The sequence below is a fragment of the Girardinichthys multiradiatus genome, chromosome 23 (assembly GCF_021462225.1).
Source record: "Girardinichthys multiradiatus isolate DD_20200921_A chromosome 23, DD_fGirMul_XY1, whole genome shotgun sequence".
Lineage (NCBI taxonomy): Eukaryota > Metazoa > Chordata > Actinopteri > Cyprinodontiformes > Goodeidae > Girardinichthys > Girardinichthys multiradiatus.
In genome coordinates, this window is record NC_061815.1 from 16725736 (window position 1) to 16744639 (window position 18904).

An 18904-nucleotide genomic window follows, 5' to 3' on the forward strand; every position below is an offset into this window, starting at 1 on the left:
GGCCGCTCACACTGAGCCTGGTTCTGCTGGAGGTTTCTTCCTCTTAAAAGGGAGTTTTTCCTCTCCACTGTCATTACATGCATGCTCAGTATGAGGGATTGCTGCAAAGTCAACGCCAGTGACTGTCCACAGATCTCTACATGCTCATCCGGGAGGAGGGAATACTGCAAGTCACTGACTGGATGCAATCTGCTGAGTTTCCTTAGATAGAAAAACTTTGTATCCAATTTGTATAAATAACTGAATCTGACTGCACTGTTCAATGATTAGGATTAATTGGAATGTATGTACCTGACTTTTGTGAAGTGCCTTGAGACGACATGTGTTGTGAATTGGCGCTATATAAATAAACTAAATTGAATTGAATACAAATTGTCCTGCAAGTCAGGCTGCACGGTGGCACAGTTGGTAGCACTGTTGCCTTGCAGCAAGAAGGTCTTGGGTTCAATTCCTGGCCAGGGGTCTTTCTGCATGGAGTTTGCATGTTCTCCCTGTGCATGCGTGGGTTCTCACCGGGTACTCCGGCTTCCTCCCACAGTCCAAAGACATGCCTGTTTGGTTAATTGGTCTCTTTAAATTGCCCCTTAGGTGTATGTATGAGTGTCTTCATGGTTGTTTGTGTGTTGCCCTGTGATGGACTGGCAACATGTCCAGGGTGTACCCTGCCTCTTGCCTATATACTGCTGGAGATAGGCTCCAGCTTCCCATGACCCACTATGGAATAAGTGGTAGAAAATGACTGACTGACAAGTTGTCCTGCAAGTCAGAGATCAGAGCTGGAAATGTCTTCCCACCTGAATGGAGGGTATTCTGGTTTCAGGTTGGAAGATAGTGGGATTTTTAAATTGGTGCTATCCCCTATTAGTAATAAAAGCCAGTACCAATCTTTTTCTCTGAATTGTATGCCTTTAAACAGAAAACAGACATTTTCACGAGTGGATATTTAACAGGACCCTGTGTGCCACTGCTTTAATAAAATACAAACCTCAGAAATTGTCAGCTTATGCCGGCAAAGTTCTCTATATTCTATATGCGCAGAGCTATATTGGATACTAATCTCGGGTTAGCTTAGCAAGCTCCGACTTTCCCTGTTGGAATTCAGCTTACTTGTTGATGTTGTTTTTATGAAAGAGAAGGCACAATGAGGCAACTGTGGCTCAGTAGGAAGAGTAGTTGTCTTGCAATCAGAAGGTTGTGGGTTTGATTCCAGCTTCCTCCTGCCATAGGTTGATGTGCCCCTGGGCAATGCAGTTAACCTCAAGTTGCCTACCGATCTGTGTATGAATGTGTGAGCGTTAGTGAGTGCAATTGGGTGAATGTGGCTCTAGTGTAAAGCGCTATATAAGTTCAGTCCATTTACCATTTACAATGGATGATCCAGCACCAGTAATCCAAAATTTCTTGCATAATATGCAAGCATGGACTCCAGAGCCTATGTTAGCTCCAACAGTGCTGGTACAGGTTCAGACCAAAAATAAGCAAGTCTGTGTTTGATGTGACTGTTTAAGTTGATGTATTTTTCTATTTAGTAATTTATTTATTGTTTTATTATCAACCAAAATTGATTTGAATTGAAAATGTTTTGGGGCTGCACGGTGGCGCAGTTGATAGCACTGTTGCCTTGCAGCAAGAAGGTCCTGGGTTCAATTCCTGGCCTGGGGTCTTTCTGCATGGAGTTTGCATGTTCTCCCTGTGCATGTGTGGGTTCTCACCAGGTACTCCAGCTTCCTCCCACAGTCCAAAGACACGCCTGTTAGGTTAATTGGTCACTCTAAATTGCCCTTAGGTGTATGAATGAGTGTGTGCTTGGTTGTTTGTGTGTTGCCCTGCGATGGACTGGCGATCTGTCCAGGGTGTACCCTGCCTCTCGCCCATAGACTGCTGGAGATAGGCACCAGCTCCCCCGTGACCCACTATGGAATAAGTGGTAGAAACTGACTGACTGAAAAAGTTTTGCTCATATTATTAAACCTCCATCCCTTGTTTTAGCAGCGCAGGAAAACAGGCTGTTTCCTTATGTTGTTCGTTGCCTTAGTTTTGCATGTAGGAGTTCTTCTGTCACCTGTCAATCAGAGCAACAGTGTGAAACCCCTATCTGCATTTATCATATTACCCATACGCGAGGTAACAATATTCTGTATGCATATATTAGATAAAGTAAAAAAGAACTCATTCTGAACAGCATTGCTGTTTACTTAGGAGCATGGTTTTGTTATTCTTTGCTCAAAAGGAAAATAAATGACACGACACAACACAGTTTTTTTTATTTAATAGCCAAGTAGAACACTTTTATTCCCACAAAGTCATGAACGGTTGCCTTGTTCGCCAGAGATCATCAAATAACAGATGAAGTTGTAAAGGAAGCCCTTTTATTATCATCCAAAGGTGAAACTGCCAAACTGTATTAGCTATCTCCACACTCGGTTACGTTTTCACGTTAAATATAAATCAGGATGCACAATCGGCATTCAAGATGATTCACATCTCAAGGCTGTCTTCCAAGCGGGGGCAAAGGCCAAGAACACAGTATCCAAGGTGAGTGAGCTTGTGCGCTTGTGTGTATGGTAGAGAAATTGTGCAGATGAGAAGCTTGGGTTCAGATTCTGCTGAATTATGGAGCAACCCTTGTCAAGAAAGAAAATTAGGTATTCAGGTACTGTTTCAACAAAAACCTCTGAGTCTTCTGTTTTCACCTTTATCCTTTCTGCTTCAAAACTTTTGTTCCCCAGAATTTCTTCTTTGTGGCTACGCAGAGGGAAATCTCTTAAAAGAATTGTGTCTCTCTTAGTTTCCTCTAACACTGGGTAACAATCTGCCATCAGTAATCGGTCACAACACGTCTGATTGAGCATCCAAACAATTTCTTGCCAGTCTTGTGTCTCTTAACTTAGAAACAAAGGTTTAAAAGCTGCCTTAAAACTATGAGTAAAGTTAGCTTTCAGGTTTTGCATGGTCTCAACTCTGACAAGCTTAGGAACCATCAGGACAATTTACAACTATAAGTTAAACATGGTAAAAGACATAGACTTACGTTCCTATTTTAAGAGATAAAATAAATGTTATTTGACTAAGAGGGCTTTCAGTTTTTACGGTGAACACAATAATAAATAATAGAAATATACTCAACAAAATCACCATGATACAGCTCTGTTTGAGCTGCCTTTGAGAAATATCCCAATAACAAGATATAACACTTGGGATAAATCAATGAATTCATTAATGTTACCTATTACAGTGCCTTGCAAAAGTATTTATAACCCTCATAATATTTTATTACAATGCAACCATCGATTTCAATGTATTTTATTGGGATTTTTTAAGTATTAAAAGTATTCGAGAGTATTGTTTTGAACAAACTTCCAAAAAGAGTGGCATGCATTAGAATTGAGAACTATTAAAAAAAAATCAGGGCAACTAATCACAGAAGTTAACTATTTAGTTAACAAAGGCAATTTAATTTCAGCATATATACAACTGCTCATTGAATGTCTAAGTGCGAGAGTTGTACACATAAACTCTAGGCATAAATAGCAGAGCATTAGTTAGAGAGGCAGTCAGAGGATGAAATGGAATTACCAATCTGGTGTCAGAACTGGGATTAATCATGCACTCACAGATCTGGCCTGTATAGAAAAGTGGCAAGAAGAAATGTAATATTGAAGAACCCCTATGGTGGTGGCAGCAAGGAAGCTGGTCAGACAGAGATGATGGGAAGATTAATGGAGCTAAATGCAGCCTGGATGTAAAGGATTCAAAAGATTTCAATCTGAAGCAGAGGTTCAATGTCCAACAGGATAATGACCCAAGACATACAAACTGAGCGACGATAAAAAGGTTTAGATCAGTGCTTCTGAATTAGTCTGGGTTTGGGACCCACCACCTCCCCTCAATGAAAAGATGTTACCCAAATAGAGACACGTTTCAACTTCTCCAGTTTATTGAATGAAAATTATACAGGTTAAACCTTAGATAGTGGAACAGTATCACAGTATGCCAGCATAAGGAAGCTCATGTAATTATAAACCCAAAAGACATTTTCTAATATTAACAGGGGGTGATTTGGTCGATGCAGAAAATATTACCTTTTACACTGAATAAGCTGTATTTTTATTTCAATTCAAATCAAAACACTTCAGAAAAGTCTGCCTTTTTACAACATGAAATAAAAAATGTTCAACTACTGAGAAGTTGTTTCAAAAAGAGTCCAAATATAAAAAAAGGTTTAGCTAGTAGATACTCATTAAATATATAACAATGTCCCAATAAAAGCATGGAGTCGTTTATTCATGCAAACAAACTTTGCTGATTTGGTGTGAAACTGCAGGCATCAACTTGCATTACAGGGCATTATTTCACAGAAATCTAAAAACACAAACTTCTGGTTGCTTTTCGTCATATATATTTTATTTTTTTTGCCCAAGCCGTAAACCTGCTGAAAATGGTTCTGGGACCCACTGCTGGGTTTTTAGCCCACCTTTTGTTAATATCTGGTTTAAATCAAAGCTTTTTTTTTATGTATTAGAATGGCAAGACTGTGACAGATGCTTTCAAACCAATCTGGCTGAACTTATTTTGTAATAAACAATAGGCAAAACCTTTAGTCTGGATGACAAGAATGCAGTGTAAGGTGGTTCCACATTAACTGAAAGTATCATGTTCCTTCCATTTCTCAGTTATGTACTACTTTGTGTTGGTTTAAAATAATTTAAAAAAAAACATTAAATTTAAAGCTATGACATTACAAAATGTTATCAAGTTCAAGGAGTATAAATTCCTTTACAAGGCACTGTGTATTAATGGAAATTCTAATTTCAATAGGAGCGTTAAAAATGGACAATAGAATGCAACAATCACATGTCTAGAGCATCTCCTTGCTGCCCTTGAAAAAAAGGGAAAAGTCAATGCAGACATTTTTTGTGAGGCACATGGACACCACTGGAAAGGTTCTCATCAACACATCAAAGCTAATACTTCCTGTTCAACATGCTCAATGTGAACCAAGTGGCTTCCAGTTAGATGATGTACAGTCCTTTTCTGCAACCACACACTGAAACACACCGGCACTCTGAACGCTCCTGCAGAAAGCGGACATTTAAAGATCGAGATAACTTTCAGGTGTCAGATATATACACACACACACACACACACACACACCGGAGCACGTTTGGCATTCTGGTCGGTGAACACAAGCACCTCTTTCTCACCTCACATAAACACCCACATGATGGAGGAAGAAATAGAGTAGAGAGAAGAGAAATGAACAACTCTGGCTCAGTAACATCAACTCAGTGCTCTCTGAAAGCATAAAGATACTCTAGCAAAATAGCTCCTCTCTAGCCTTAGACCCTTGTCAACATGCATCTAATCCACCAGTTTGGAGACTGGTACATGAAGTCAATATGCAATTTAAGGCAGGCAGATAGATAGCGCTGGATTGATTGATTTCGACCTTTTCCCTGACAGTACCTGCTGTACAACTACTCCACTAAATAATGAAAAGTGTTGGAATCCTTATATCTTTAGCTTCTGCCTCTTTTCTTCTCCCAAATAAGTGCTGGTTGTTAATCCCACTCATACGTCTGGCTGTAGGTTTGCTTTCTGTGCTTTATCTCCCAGAGCATAGGGAGCCAGACTCAGGGAGGTGATACCGGTCATATCGATTTGTGCAAACCCCCCCACCCACACACACACACACACACACACACACACACACACACACACATACACACACAGATACAGTTGTGGCAGACCAATTCTAGCTGCAGATCTCAAGATTGAAGCCCAGCTATCCCACACCATGGCCACCTGTTGTAGAATTGGATTTATTATAAATACAAAGGGAAGATTAATAGTTTACTTTTTTTGTTTGTTTGTTTTATCTCTTACATGCATGGAATCATAATTAAGGAACCAGCAGCAGTCTGTGCTTCTCATCATGAAATCACGCTCTCAGGACCTTACTGACTTAGCAGAGCTTTCCTGTTGTGTCATTATGAATTTCACATTTGAGATTTTGAGAGAACAAAATGACTCACCAGCTACTGAATAAATAGTCTTTTGTGTTAAATTTTACTGAACTGTATAAATCTGAGCAGCCTTTCACAGGAATTGCCTTTTAGCACATTTGCAGTTATTTTAGTTTTTTGTCCCCATTCTTTTTTGCAAGATACCTAAGGCTCAGTCAGATTGGATGGAGAGCATCTGTGAACACCGGTTTTCAAGTGTTACCACATATTATTTAATAATTGCAGCTTTGGCTGTACATATAGGGTTGTCCTTCTGGGAAATAAACCTCTATTCTAGTCTTTTGCAGCCTCAGGTTTTCTTTCAGGATTTTCCTATATGTTGGTCCTTCCATAATTCCATCAGTTCTGATCAGTTCCTCTATTGCTACTGAAGGAAAACATCCCCACAAAATGATGCTGCCACCAGCATGTTTTATAGTGGGATGGTCTGTTCAGGGTGATTTGCCACATGCAACATTTTGCCTGTTGGCTATAAAGTTGAACTCTGCTCTTTTAAGGCCACAAAATGCAGATTTGTGCAGTGCATGATGAACAAATGACCTGTTAATAGATTGTCCCACCTGAGCTGTAGATCTCTGCAGCTTCTCTACAGTTAAAATTGGCCTCTTGGCTGCTTTTCTTATTAACACTCTCCTTCCCCAGCCTGTCAGTTTAAATGGCCATGTCTTGTGGGTTTGCAATTATGTCATACTCTTCCCATTCTCCAACGATTAATTGAACAGTATTCCATTAAAGCTTGAAATATTGTTTTATAACCTAACTCTGCAATTGGATGTATTTGATTTTATTTAGGTATATTTGAGTAAGACAGCTAAATATAAATGCATACTACATTTTTAGGAGTTTTATTGTAAAAAATAAAAACCATTTACCCCTTTCCTTTCACTTCAAATGTATGTAGTATTTCTTATTGGTCTTTCTCATGAAATCCCTATAAAATATAATGAAGTCTATAATAGTGATGTCACAAAATGTGAACAATTCAATTTTGTGAATCCATGTGAATGCTTTTGCAAGGGACTGTATGTAAGTCAGCATATTAGATCGTAATACTATGAACGAGCAACACAACACTGGAAAAGTAAAGCTAGATTTACTAAAGGGTTTATGAGAGTGCTACAAAAACTATTAAGATATGTTCAATAAGAATGCTTGCCATTTATGCATTTACATGTACTATTCTTATAAAAGTAAGTTTGCAGACTCAATAATACTAATGCAGACCACTTTCATAGTAATATCCTCAAATAACCAGATTCTTATAGTGTGTTGCTTTTTATGCTTTTGTGTTTTTTATGACTCACATCTCCACATCTCCATCCCAACTCCATCCTGGATAAACAACTCATTCTGTATTGTGATGGTAATTTACCAACACAAGTTTTTAGACTTTAGGTTATGTGTAATGGTTTATGTCTAAAACTGCTTATACATAATTGTGATTTCATGTTTTTTCACGTTTTTGTCTAGACCAACTACCCCTTTTCTATCTTTTAACCCCAATTGTTGGAGACATGTTGTTACTTAGTCATTTCCACATAAAAAATACAGTGAACAGACATAACAATGAAGGCACCTGAAGAAAGAACATTTTAAAAATTGAAAAATAGAGGCACTCGGAGAAATACAGAGTACTGAAAAAATTACTTTCTTCAATAATTTCTCTGTTTTACACCCACATTAATATCACCACACAGTTATGATTTCTTATTTGAATCCATTGTCTTATAAGTCTAAAAATCACACATGCACATTTATTAGCATCATCAAAATGCTGTTATATGAATTGCTAAGTTCATGTTATCGAAAGATTAAACTGCTTATTATTTAGTGGTGGCTCTATGACATATAAATTGTTTAACTGAGTGTAATTGCAGAATTACATATTATATTTTTCTCAGGAAAGGACTCGAGTATTTTAGCATGATAAATCCATTGATTCTGCTTTCAAAACTGCAACAAATGATTTCCTCAGTTGCCAAATTCTTACATAGTGGAATAACATAAAATAAATGAAGCATCAAGTCAGAAACAGCCAAGATTCAGGAATCTATTTAATTATCAATATGCTGCCCGAGATTCAGGCAGTAAATTATAGATGTGGTTCCTTTATTCTCGTCAGATAGAAGTTATATATAAATTAGTAAAAGAACAGGTCTGAAAAATGAATATGTTGTCAAGGAAAAGATGGAAGATGGTTTCTATAGTCGTACAGCCTGAGGGAAAACGTTACTCTGAAGTGTGGTGGTCAACAGATGGGGGAACCGGCTCCCGACTTGGCGTGCCCCTGTCTCAAAGTGCCAAAACGATTTTATTTTATTTTTTTAAACAGAATGCTTTTCGTTGTCCTTTTTCTTTTTTCGAGAGTTAAATCTGGTCTTTGTCATCAATTCATCCCTGTTCAGTTTTGCAATTTGTCTCTAGTCACGAGTCAAACAACAGCAACTGAATGTCTTTAGTAGATGGAAGGAAATAAGTGTTTCCAGTGAAAGCCTGGCTGTGGGGCACCAGTGCTACACACCACGCCATTCTGCAGACCAGCCTTTACTGTATTTTAATGACATAATACAATTAAATAAAGCATTACTATTATTATTAATACATTTAAAAAAGGGCAGCCCTTCTGGAGTCCAACATGCACCGGGAACAGGTCCGACTTAGTGCCGGCAATGCGAACCAAACTCCTGCAGAGACCGGATGGCCCCTAGTAAAGGGCCCCCGATTCCATACTCCTGGAGCACCCCCCACAGGGCATCACGAGGGACAGAGCCGAATGCTTTCTCCAGGTCCACAAAACACATGTGGACCAGTTGGGCAAACTCCCATGAACCCTTGAGTACCCTGTAGAGGGTATAGAGCTGATCCAGTGTTACACGGCCGGGACGAAAACCACACTGCTCCTCCTGAAGCCGGGGTTCGACTATCGGCCGGACTCTCCTCTCCAATACCCTGGCGTAGGCCTTACCAGGGAGGCTGAGGAGTGTGATCCCCCTGTAGTTGGAACACACCCTCCGGTCACCCTTCTTATGTAGGGGGACCACCACCCCAGTCTGCCAATTCAAAGGCACTGTCCCCGTCCGCCACGCAATGTTGAAGGGGCGTGTCAACCATGACAGCCCCACAACATCCAAAGACTTGAGGTACTCAGGGATCTCATCCACCCCCGAAGCCCTGCCACCGCAGAAGAGAATTTAAGTGCACCCTTTCATCAAACATTTTGACATGTGGGCGGGACTTCCGGTGAGGGCGGGACTTCCGGTGGGGGCCATGTGGGCGCCATGTGGTTGCCATGTGGGCAGGAGGTCACGTGGTCAAGCAGGGGGGTGTGTCCAAGGGGCGTAACAGTGGATGTTGATTGGTTGTCGTCATTAGGGGCGATACCTTAAATGAGTCAATTAAAACACAGGGGTGTGTTTAAGGGTGTTACGGGGAAGGCCTTAAATGAGCCAATTAAAACACACAGGGGTGTGTTTAAGGGTGTTATTAATAATCTGTATGTTTTTTCAGGCGTTAATACATCTAAAAAAAAAAAAAAAAAAAAAAAGACATGCATCCTTTTATATTTTAAAGGTATAATCAACTTAATGTTGACCTATCACATGAAATCCTAATAAAGGAACTGTGTAACCTGACAGAATTGTAAGTTAATTTTGCTTTACAGCAGGACCTATTTGTTGAATATATGAGCCAGTCTAAATCCATTCAAAATAGAAAAGACCTAAAAAAGTAAATAAAAAAAATTGTGCTTCACTACATCGATGGAATGAGAAAAACCTTCAGCTTCTGCGTCAACATACTGGAAAAGCAGCTGAAATAGGTAAGACGAATATCAGATTAACAGAAAAAAAAAGAACATCAGTATACTGTTTCCAAGTTACAAATTGACTCTAGCAATGATGTGTTTGTTTTTGAATCATGAGAGACTCCATTTTAGGAAAAAGGAATGATAATTTTAGTTACCTGTAGCTTTTCTAAAACATTTTACTTTTTCATCTTAGAGTTACAGGGTTACAGTTATACCATATCCAACTGTTAGGGGCGATGTCAGGAAGGGACAGTTACGTCTGTTTCTTAGATAACATATCACCTTTGAACTCAAGAAGGGTTTTGGTCTTAAAAACATAGTCTTTGCAGTTGAGATAACACTGTCATGTTCTGGTATAAATACTGTGTGTAAATGTTGGGGCTCTGTTTCATTGGTTAACCTCAGTGTCAGGGTCTTCAAATGCTGAATGTCTTTGAACCATAACACTTGTTACATTGAAAAATACCAGTACTGAAATTCCAGCACTTAAATTCTCTCGCAGAGCTTTTTAACCACCTCGGTGACTTCAGCCTGGGTGATGAAAGAGTCCAACCCCGAGTCCCCAGCCTCTGTTTCCACCAGGGAATGTGTGATGGCAGGATTGAGGAGATCCTCGAAGTACTCCTTCCACCGGCTGATAATGTCCCCAGTCGAGGTCAGCAGCTCCCCACCCGCACTGTAAACAGTGTTGGCGAAGCACTGCTTCCCCCTCCTGAGGTGCCGGACGGTTTGCCAGAATCGCTTCGGGGCCAACCGGTAGTCCTTCTCCATGGCCTCACCGAACTCCTCCCAGGTCCGAGTTTTTGCACGCTTGGCCCCACGGTACCCGTCAGACGCCTCAGGAGTCCCACAAGTCAACCACAGCCGATAGGACTCCTTCTTCAGCTTGACAGCGTCCCTTACTGCCGGTGTCCACCACCGGGTTCGGGGATTGCTGCCGCGACAGGCACCGCAGACCTTATGGCCGCAGCTACGGGCAGCAGCATCGACAATAGATGCAGAGAACATGGTCCACTCGGACTCTATGTCTCCAACATCCCTCGGAATCTGGTCTCCCGGAGGTGAGAGTTGAATACATCCCTGGCCAAGGGGTCCGCCAGACGTTCCCAGCAGACCCTCACTATGCGCTTGGGCCTGCCAAGTCTGTCCGGCTTTCTCCTCCCCCAGCGGATCCAACTCACCACCAGGTGGTGATCAGTGGACAGCTCAGCCCCTCTCTTCACCCGAGTGTCCAAAACATGCGGCCGAAGGTCTGATGATACGACAACAAATTCGGACCTGTTCCTGGTGCATGTTGGACTCCGGCAGGGCTGCCCTTTGTCACCAGTCCTGTTCATAACTTTTATGGACAGGATTTCTAGGTACAGCCAAGGGCCGGAGGGGGTCTGGTTTGGGGATCAGAGGATTTCATCTCTTCTTTTTGCAGATGACGTGGTCCTGCTGGCCCCCTCTAGCCAAGACCTACAGCATGCACTGGGGCGGTTCGCAGCCGAGTGTGAAGCAGCTGGGATGAAGATCAGCTCCTCCAAGTCCGAGGCCATGGTTCTCAACCGGAAAAGGGTGGCTTGTCCTCTTCAGGTTGGAGGTGAGTTCCTCCCTCAAGTGGAGGAGTTTAAGTATCTCGGGGTCTTGTTCACGAGTGAGGGAAGAACGGAGCGGGAGATCAACAGACGGATCGGTGTGGCTGCCACAGTAATGGGGGCGCTGTGCCGGTCCGTTGTGGTGAAGAGAGAGCTGAGCCGAAAAGCGAAGCTCTCGATTTACCGGTCGGTCTACGTTCCTACCCTCATCTATGGCCATGAACTTTGGGTCATGACCGAAAGAACGAGATCCCGGATACAAGCGCGGAAATTAACTTCCTCCGTAGGTTGGCCAGGCACTCCCTTAGAGATAAGGTGAGGAGCTCGGCCATCCGGGAGGGGCTCGGAGTAGAGCCGCTACTCCTCCACATCGAGAGGAGCCAGTTGAGGTGGCTCGGGCATCTATACAAAAATAAAGAATAATTTTTTGCATAACAGCTCTTGATTATTGTGGCAGGGTATCCAGCATATTGAGAACTTCTGGGGGATAACTGTCATGGACTGGGGCATCCCGCTAGCAGAGAAACTGCAGCCACAGTCCACTTTTCAGGATGTAAAACAGATGTTTTTCAGCATTAACTCTACCAAAGCATCCGGACCCGATGGTAGTCCCGGAAATGTACTCTGGGCCTGTGCTAATCAGGTTTCCCCAACGTCCCGGTCAGAAAACTTTCTGACATGGCACTACCATGACTCAACTACCATAAAGCTGCCTGCAGCAACAAGGCACCTAATCTGTCTTTGTAATGTTGGGCAAATAATCTGGCTGTAAACGCCACACAAAGAAGGAGATACTTGATTTTAGAGCACAGAGCTGACTGGCATCCCCTCCAAATAAATGGTGAACGAGTGTAGAGAGATAAGAATTGTACATTCTTGGGCTACATGATCTCTGCTGACCTATCTGCAAACACGTCCACCATCAACAGGAAAGCACAACAGCATCTGCACTACATGAGAGTGCTTAGAAGGAATAGCATCTGATCTCTGTGGGTCCCAGGCTTCAGAGTTCTTTTATGGATCTCAGGCTTCAGAGCCCCGCCATGGGTTTCAGTCTTCTGAGCCCCTTGACCAACCTCCTGGCAAGGTTCTCGGTTGGTCACCACTGACCTCAAAGATTCCAGCATCACCGCCTCCTGATTCGCTCAAGGGCTATCAATAAATCTCAGAACCAAACACGTTTCATGGTGGTATTATTTTGTGTGTTTTGGAAGAAATCGATGGTGGTTCATCCTCGAACCCTTCTAGATCAGGAACAGGAGGCTGGAGTGGAGTGGTAGATGGCTGATCAGGAGAAGATGGCGGTGCTGAGGATAATGAAGCCAGGAGTGTAGATGGCAATGATGAAGATAACAGAGCTAAAAGCTTAGCTGACAAGGCTAAGGATGACAGAGCCAGGAGTGTAGATGGCAATGATAATGATGACTAAACCAGAAATGCAGATGGCAATGAAGATGACGAGGCCAGAGCTGCAGATAGTGAAGATGATGCTGACGACGGGGCCAGAAGTGTAGATGGAGATGATGATGATAACAGAGCCAGAGGTTTAGATGGAGATGATAACTGAGCCAGAGATCTAGGTAATGATGAAGATGATGATGATGCCAGTGCCAGAAGTGTAGATGGTGGTGTTGAGGATAACGGAGCAAGATGTGTAGATGGCAATGATGATGGCGATGATGAAGATGATTGAGCCAGAAAAGCAGATGGCAATGATAATGGAATCTGGGCTCTGATGCTATGAAGCGACAATGAGCAGGCTCTTGGGCTCTCAGGCGGGCTCTCTGTGTCATTGGGGAAATGGAGAAGATAGGCCGACCTTCCAGGACTGGAGTAGAAGCATCAGTCGGACCCTCCGGAACAGGAATGGAAGCATTGAGCAGACCTTCCAGGACTGGAGCGAAGGTTGCCAGCTGACAACGATGTTTGCATCGAGCCAAGGAGGAAGCAACATGAGCCTTAACAGGTAGCAGTGGAGAAGGTTGGCAACGATCTCTACCAAGGCTCTCTGGCGGTCAGCCTCAATAAGCTCCAGCGGCTCTTTTAGGCCAGGCCGAGGGAGAAAACTTTCCCATTCTTCCACCCAGTCCTTCAGATGGTTTGCCACTTCTAACTTCCATTATGGTGAGCTTGTATTTATGCTTGTATATCAGCAACTCTTGGACACCCCAGGAATTTATTCATAACTCTGTCTACTTGGTCCTGGTGTAGACTGGGTTCTTCTGTCAAGGACTGAAATTCAGGATCAACATGCAGACAGGAGTTTGAAAGCAATATGATGAATGAAAATGTTTTACTGGCCAAAAATGGCAAACTTGCAGAGCCAACTTGCAGAGCCAGGATCGGTGGACCAGAAGATGGAACACAGGAACCAGACATGGAGACAGGTAGTAACAAAAGAACAAAGTCACAAATAAAGGCAAACTAAGGGCTTAAATAGCAGATGGAAACAGGTGCAGGCTATGGGCTAAATGAGGAGATACAGGTGAATGAGATTTACTTAATAATCTGGTGGCTCTGGCTGAGGGAAGAACAGAATAATTGGCATGGATAGACAAGGATGGAAACTGGGAAGAAATCTAACAGAATATAAATGTACATAATTACAGGAAATAAAAGCAAGAAGAGAACAAAAACTAGAAAATATGGAAACTAAAGCTCCTAACACATTTCCAACCGGTAGTGGAAACTCCCACAAAATGTGCTAAGTGGAGTGGAGCTGGCCTAAGTAGAGCCCATGGAAAAGGGGCATTAGATTGCACACAGCTATACTACATTTGACTAATATCGTGTTTTGAAGATAATTGGTTGCACCATAATGTTTTGGTTGCTTCATGGCAAATGTCAATTTTCTTTTTGTTTTGTTTTTTGTTCTTTTTTTATACATATTTTTCTCCTTTCACTTCACCACTTAGACCATTTTGTGCGGATCCATCAAATAAAGTAAGATTTAAAAACATTTAAATTACAGATATGAATGTAACAAAATAGGCCAGAAGTCAAGGGGGTAAATACTTTTGCAAGGCAGTGTACACATCATTAGCATACATTAAAAACTACAGTGCAAACCTTGCTTGGGATTCTGATTCTGAAATAGGGTGTATAATAAAATACCCCCAAAAGAATGTTCAATATTATTTCGACTTAAACAGTGTTTTGAGTATTTATCTTTCCCAATTTATCAAAAATACCTATTTACCAAGAGAAATAAACTGATATGTGACGGTTAAGTAAATGTGTTAACAACTGAAGTAGCTTGGGATGACATGGCAATGCGTAGCTATAAAATAGAGGTACATAATGGCAGGGGTGAATTTGTGAGCTTGGGGCATTGCAACACAGATGTTTTGCATTGATGTGCACTCCTTTTAAACCACCACCATGTCTGTTCATTCAGCCTCACACAGATCTGGACACTTTGTCTTAGGACAGACGAAGCTTTAAAAACAGATTTTAAATGCTGTCAGCGCCAACATGATAAAGATTTCATCCCATCAGTCCCAAAGCTGGGGTGAACGCCATGTTTTGGTGAGAAATGGGAGAGCTCAACTGCATTTTAAGCTGATACCATGTCTTATTGGCACATTCAAGGTTAACAGCTAAATACAGCTGGAGCATTCTTTTTTTTTTTGTCCCTTCAGATGTGGTGAGAAAAAACAAATCCCTTCAGAGAGAAAGCAAGATGCTCTTGTATCAATCAATCAGGCTAAAATCTAGAGAAATGCCACTTTTAAATGAAATTCTCTTGTCTTGGCCAGAGCTCAGCTTGAAAAGGCTGGTCGCATGAGGGTTTAAATGGAAATCTATTTTCTGGGCTGAAAATCAAACTTGCTATCATTCTGTCCTTCCTCACCTCTCTCTTGGGAACATGTCAGATATATAACACTCAGTCATTTTCTCAGCTGTCAAATAATGTTCTCACCAAGCTCTGTTCCCATACCCATTCAGTCAGTTTCAAATCCCAATCTGCTCAGATGGCCCTGCGTGTACTGTTAAAAAAAAAAAAAAATACGTGTGAGGGATTCTAAGAAGATTCCTTCCTTTTATTTATTATTAATGAGTATGTGCGTCTGCGCTCCGTAAGGGTCGGGATCGAGGTAGCATAGCAAAGTAGGTCAAGACAGAGGTTAGTACTGCATTAGCGGCTGTCACTGCGGGGACAGGGGAGTTCAAACAACAGGGCAGTCAACTCCATCTTATTCACAGTCAAACACACACACACACACACACAGATCCGCACACACACAAACAGACCAACAATTTCTGAAAGTCCAAGGGTCTCTGTCATGGATCTGAGCCAGCAGGTCATGACACACATGGGGGGGCAGCGTCTGGAACAGGAGGACATGTCCGCTCTGTCTTTTGTGCTTCTGCACAGATGCATGGCATAGTCTTTGTATATGACAGGGGTGTTTGACCTGCCAGGTTTCAAATTGTTTGTCCTTGCCACAGATTAACATAAAGAAATAAACCTCAAACTTTGATGATTTTTCTTTTTTTAGGCTAGCAGTCATTCAGTATGCATAGATTTTCTCCATCTAAGCACAAATGAATCTGCTTCTCAGAGTTGACATATGGAAATCAGTCTCATAACCTCTGCCTTCTTACGGTTCGAACTCTCCCATAAAATCATAATGATCCAGGCTGTTTCTGTTGTATGCGCTGTCAGTCCATGATTTCTTTTTTTGATGTTCTAAGTCTCTTCAGTTTATATCCCAAGAAAGTCTTGGATAATTATTAAAGTAAAAAGGCCCTTTATCAGTGCAGATTAACAACATCTCACCAGGCTGAACTTCACACTCTCTTTTATCTCTTCAACTGAAGTGGAAGGGGAGTTACATAACTCCCACCTTAGGGACCCATCCGACTTTCCACCCAACTCCTGCTTGTCTCGGCATGGTCTAGGGTGGCTGCAAGTTCTGTGCTATTTGATGTGCATGTTTGAAGCAGCCATGTGACCGGGGCTGAAAGGATCTGCCTGTTATTTGCAGCTCTCACCGCTTTGCCCCACTCCCCTGAGAAATATGTTTCAAAGAACAGCAAAGTTGGGCCTTTTCTGGTTCTACATTTAACACCTTCTGAAATCAGAGTGCCATAGTGCTGGTTAGCTTTCTTCCTACTTATTTCTTTTATTATTCCTCAAAGGATGCCATGCCGTTAGTTGGTTTGAGAGGCCTTCCTGCCTCACCATCATTTTGCTATATGATGAAAAACTGTTTCACATGGCTTTTGCTGTCAGTATCAATTTCTTTTTGGAGCCCAAGCTTTAAAGTTCTGCTGGGAAAACCTGCAACTTTACTTTCAGATTGTTTTACTTTGCCACCAACTTAAACAATTTTTGCAGACTAGTCAAACTCTCTACAAATGAGCTGCAGTTGCAGGACAGCAGTGGGCCTCATAAAAACATTTTAGAGATTATGGCTTAAGGAATGCAGACCGTCTGAAATGTTCAAATGGCCTCTTTACCAAATTTGTAAAGCCACCCTACCGAGGAAGGTTTATTTCTGCCATTTTTATCTTTGTTCTAATAATGTAAAGACCTGGGGTTTCACAGTGATGCAGTTTAGAGAACTATTGCTTAGCAGCAAAAAGGTCCAGAGTTCAAATGCTGACTGGGGCCTTTTTGTGTGGTGTTTGCATTTTGTCTTGATAGATGCTGGGTTTTCTTCAGGTACACCATCTACCTCTCAAAGTCCAAAACCTAAATGTCACGTTAAATGGCCAATCAAAATTGCTACTAGATGTGAGTGCATCCTGCATGGCTGATTGTCCTGTGTGGCTCCCTGTTGCCCTGTGATGGACTGGTGATTCTGGAGCAGGGTTGGTGCTTCGAGAACATCCATCCTTCAATTTTCAATACTTGTTTAATGCAGGCAGAATCGAGGAGCCTTTCTCTATTGATCTGTTGCCAAGAGGCAGGATGCACCTGCACAATCAACTAGGGTTTGTTGTTAGATTCTTGGTGGTTATTGGATTTATGGATGTTAAGGTGAGTTCTCTGCAATAGATTTCTGAGATTACCCATAAGAAAATACAAGCGAATTTAGTTAGTCAAAAGCAGCTCAAACTATAGTGGCTGACTCTTTTACCCAGAGCAAATATGATTCAATATGTCTCAAAAAGGGAAAATTTGCTTTGAGCACACTTAGCCAGCTGAGTAATAACACAAACAAATTCACAAATTCAGTCACGTCACATTCTTCATAAAATCTCAGGCAGAAGGGAGCAGTTAGATTTCTGTACTGAGAACACAAGACGGGCCTGGAATAATTTTCCTATTAAGTCTGACAACATTTGTGTTATATGTGGACTGAAGGGAATTGTTGTCACTCACACCAGCCGCCCTCATTGCTTAATCCACCAGATGGTTCGGCAGAGACTTGACGGTCACTATTTGCAAACCAAGCGGGATTTTCTATAGAGGAAAATTAATTCAGTCTTTGGCATTACCTGTTAGGCTGTCTGAAAAAGCTAAAGTGTATAAAAGAAGGTGTATCTTGGTTAAATTATTAGCTGCACTAAGCACCCCATGCTAGTTTATGTAATAACAGTATGAGTTTAACGAGATCGTGTGGCTTGAGATTTTGCAATGTTGAATGTAAAAGTAAAGTCTGTCTCAAGAAACACTATCTCTTGTTGCTGCCTGCCTTTCTCTGATGAAATTTGAGCTGTCATGATTCTCTGACATAAAAGAGTGGTAAGAAGCTGTATCTACCTTTTAAACTCATATTTTAAGTAAGAAAGGAAGTGGTTCTCAACTGCCCCCATGTATTGACAGATTAGACTAATAAAGACTTGCTGTTGGGCTGGCCGACAACATTTCTTTCAAAAACACTTTTTTTATATATTAATTGTTAGCCGCTATTGATGACAAAGTTGGCATCTGTTTTGGAGCCTCTGGAGTTTGACAAAGAACTATCTGGTTATTTCACATTTGTTGTTGGTTACTGGATTTATGGATGTTAAAGTGAGTTCTCTGCAATAGATTTCTGGGCTTACCCAGAAATCTATTACTCGGGTTTTTATTTAGTTTTGATTGCATTTGTTAATCTCTAGTTCCAAAATCTGAAATACTGATCAAATTCAAACTGAACGGTTATTGACTCAGTCTTAAAAATGCTGTTTGAGATGCATTTGTACTCGTACGCGGGTCGTGGTGCTGGATAAGCAGAGATGCCCTGACTTCCCTCTCCCCAGACACCTCCTCCAGATCCTCTGGGGGAACACTGAGGGGTACCCAGGCCAGCCTGCGTGTCCTGGGCAGTCACCTGGGCCTCCTCCCGGGGGGGCTTACCTGGAACAGCTCCAGAGGGAGGCGTCAAGGAGGCATCCGAAACAAATGCCCAAGCCACCTAAACTGATTCCTCTCAATGTGGAGGAGCAGGGGCTCTACTCCAAGATCTTCGTGGATTTTCAAGCTCAATGAAATTGTCATTGTCGCATCCCTAAAAAATAACAGACTTAAGTTAATACATGAGATGACTTGTCCATTA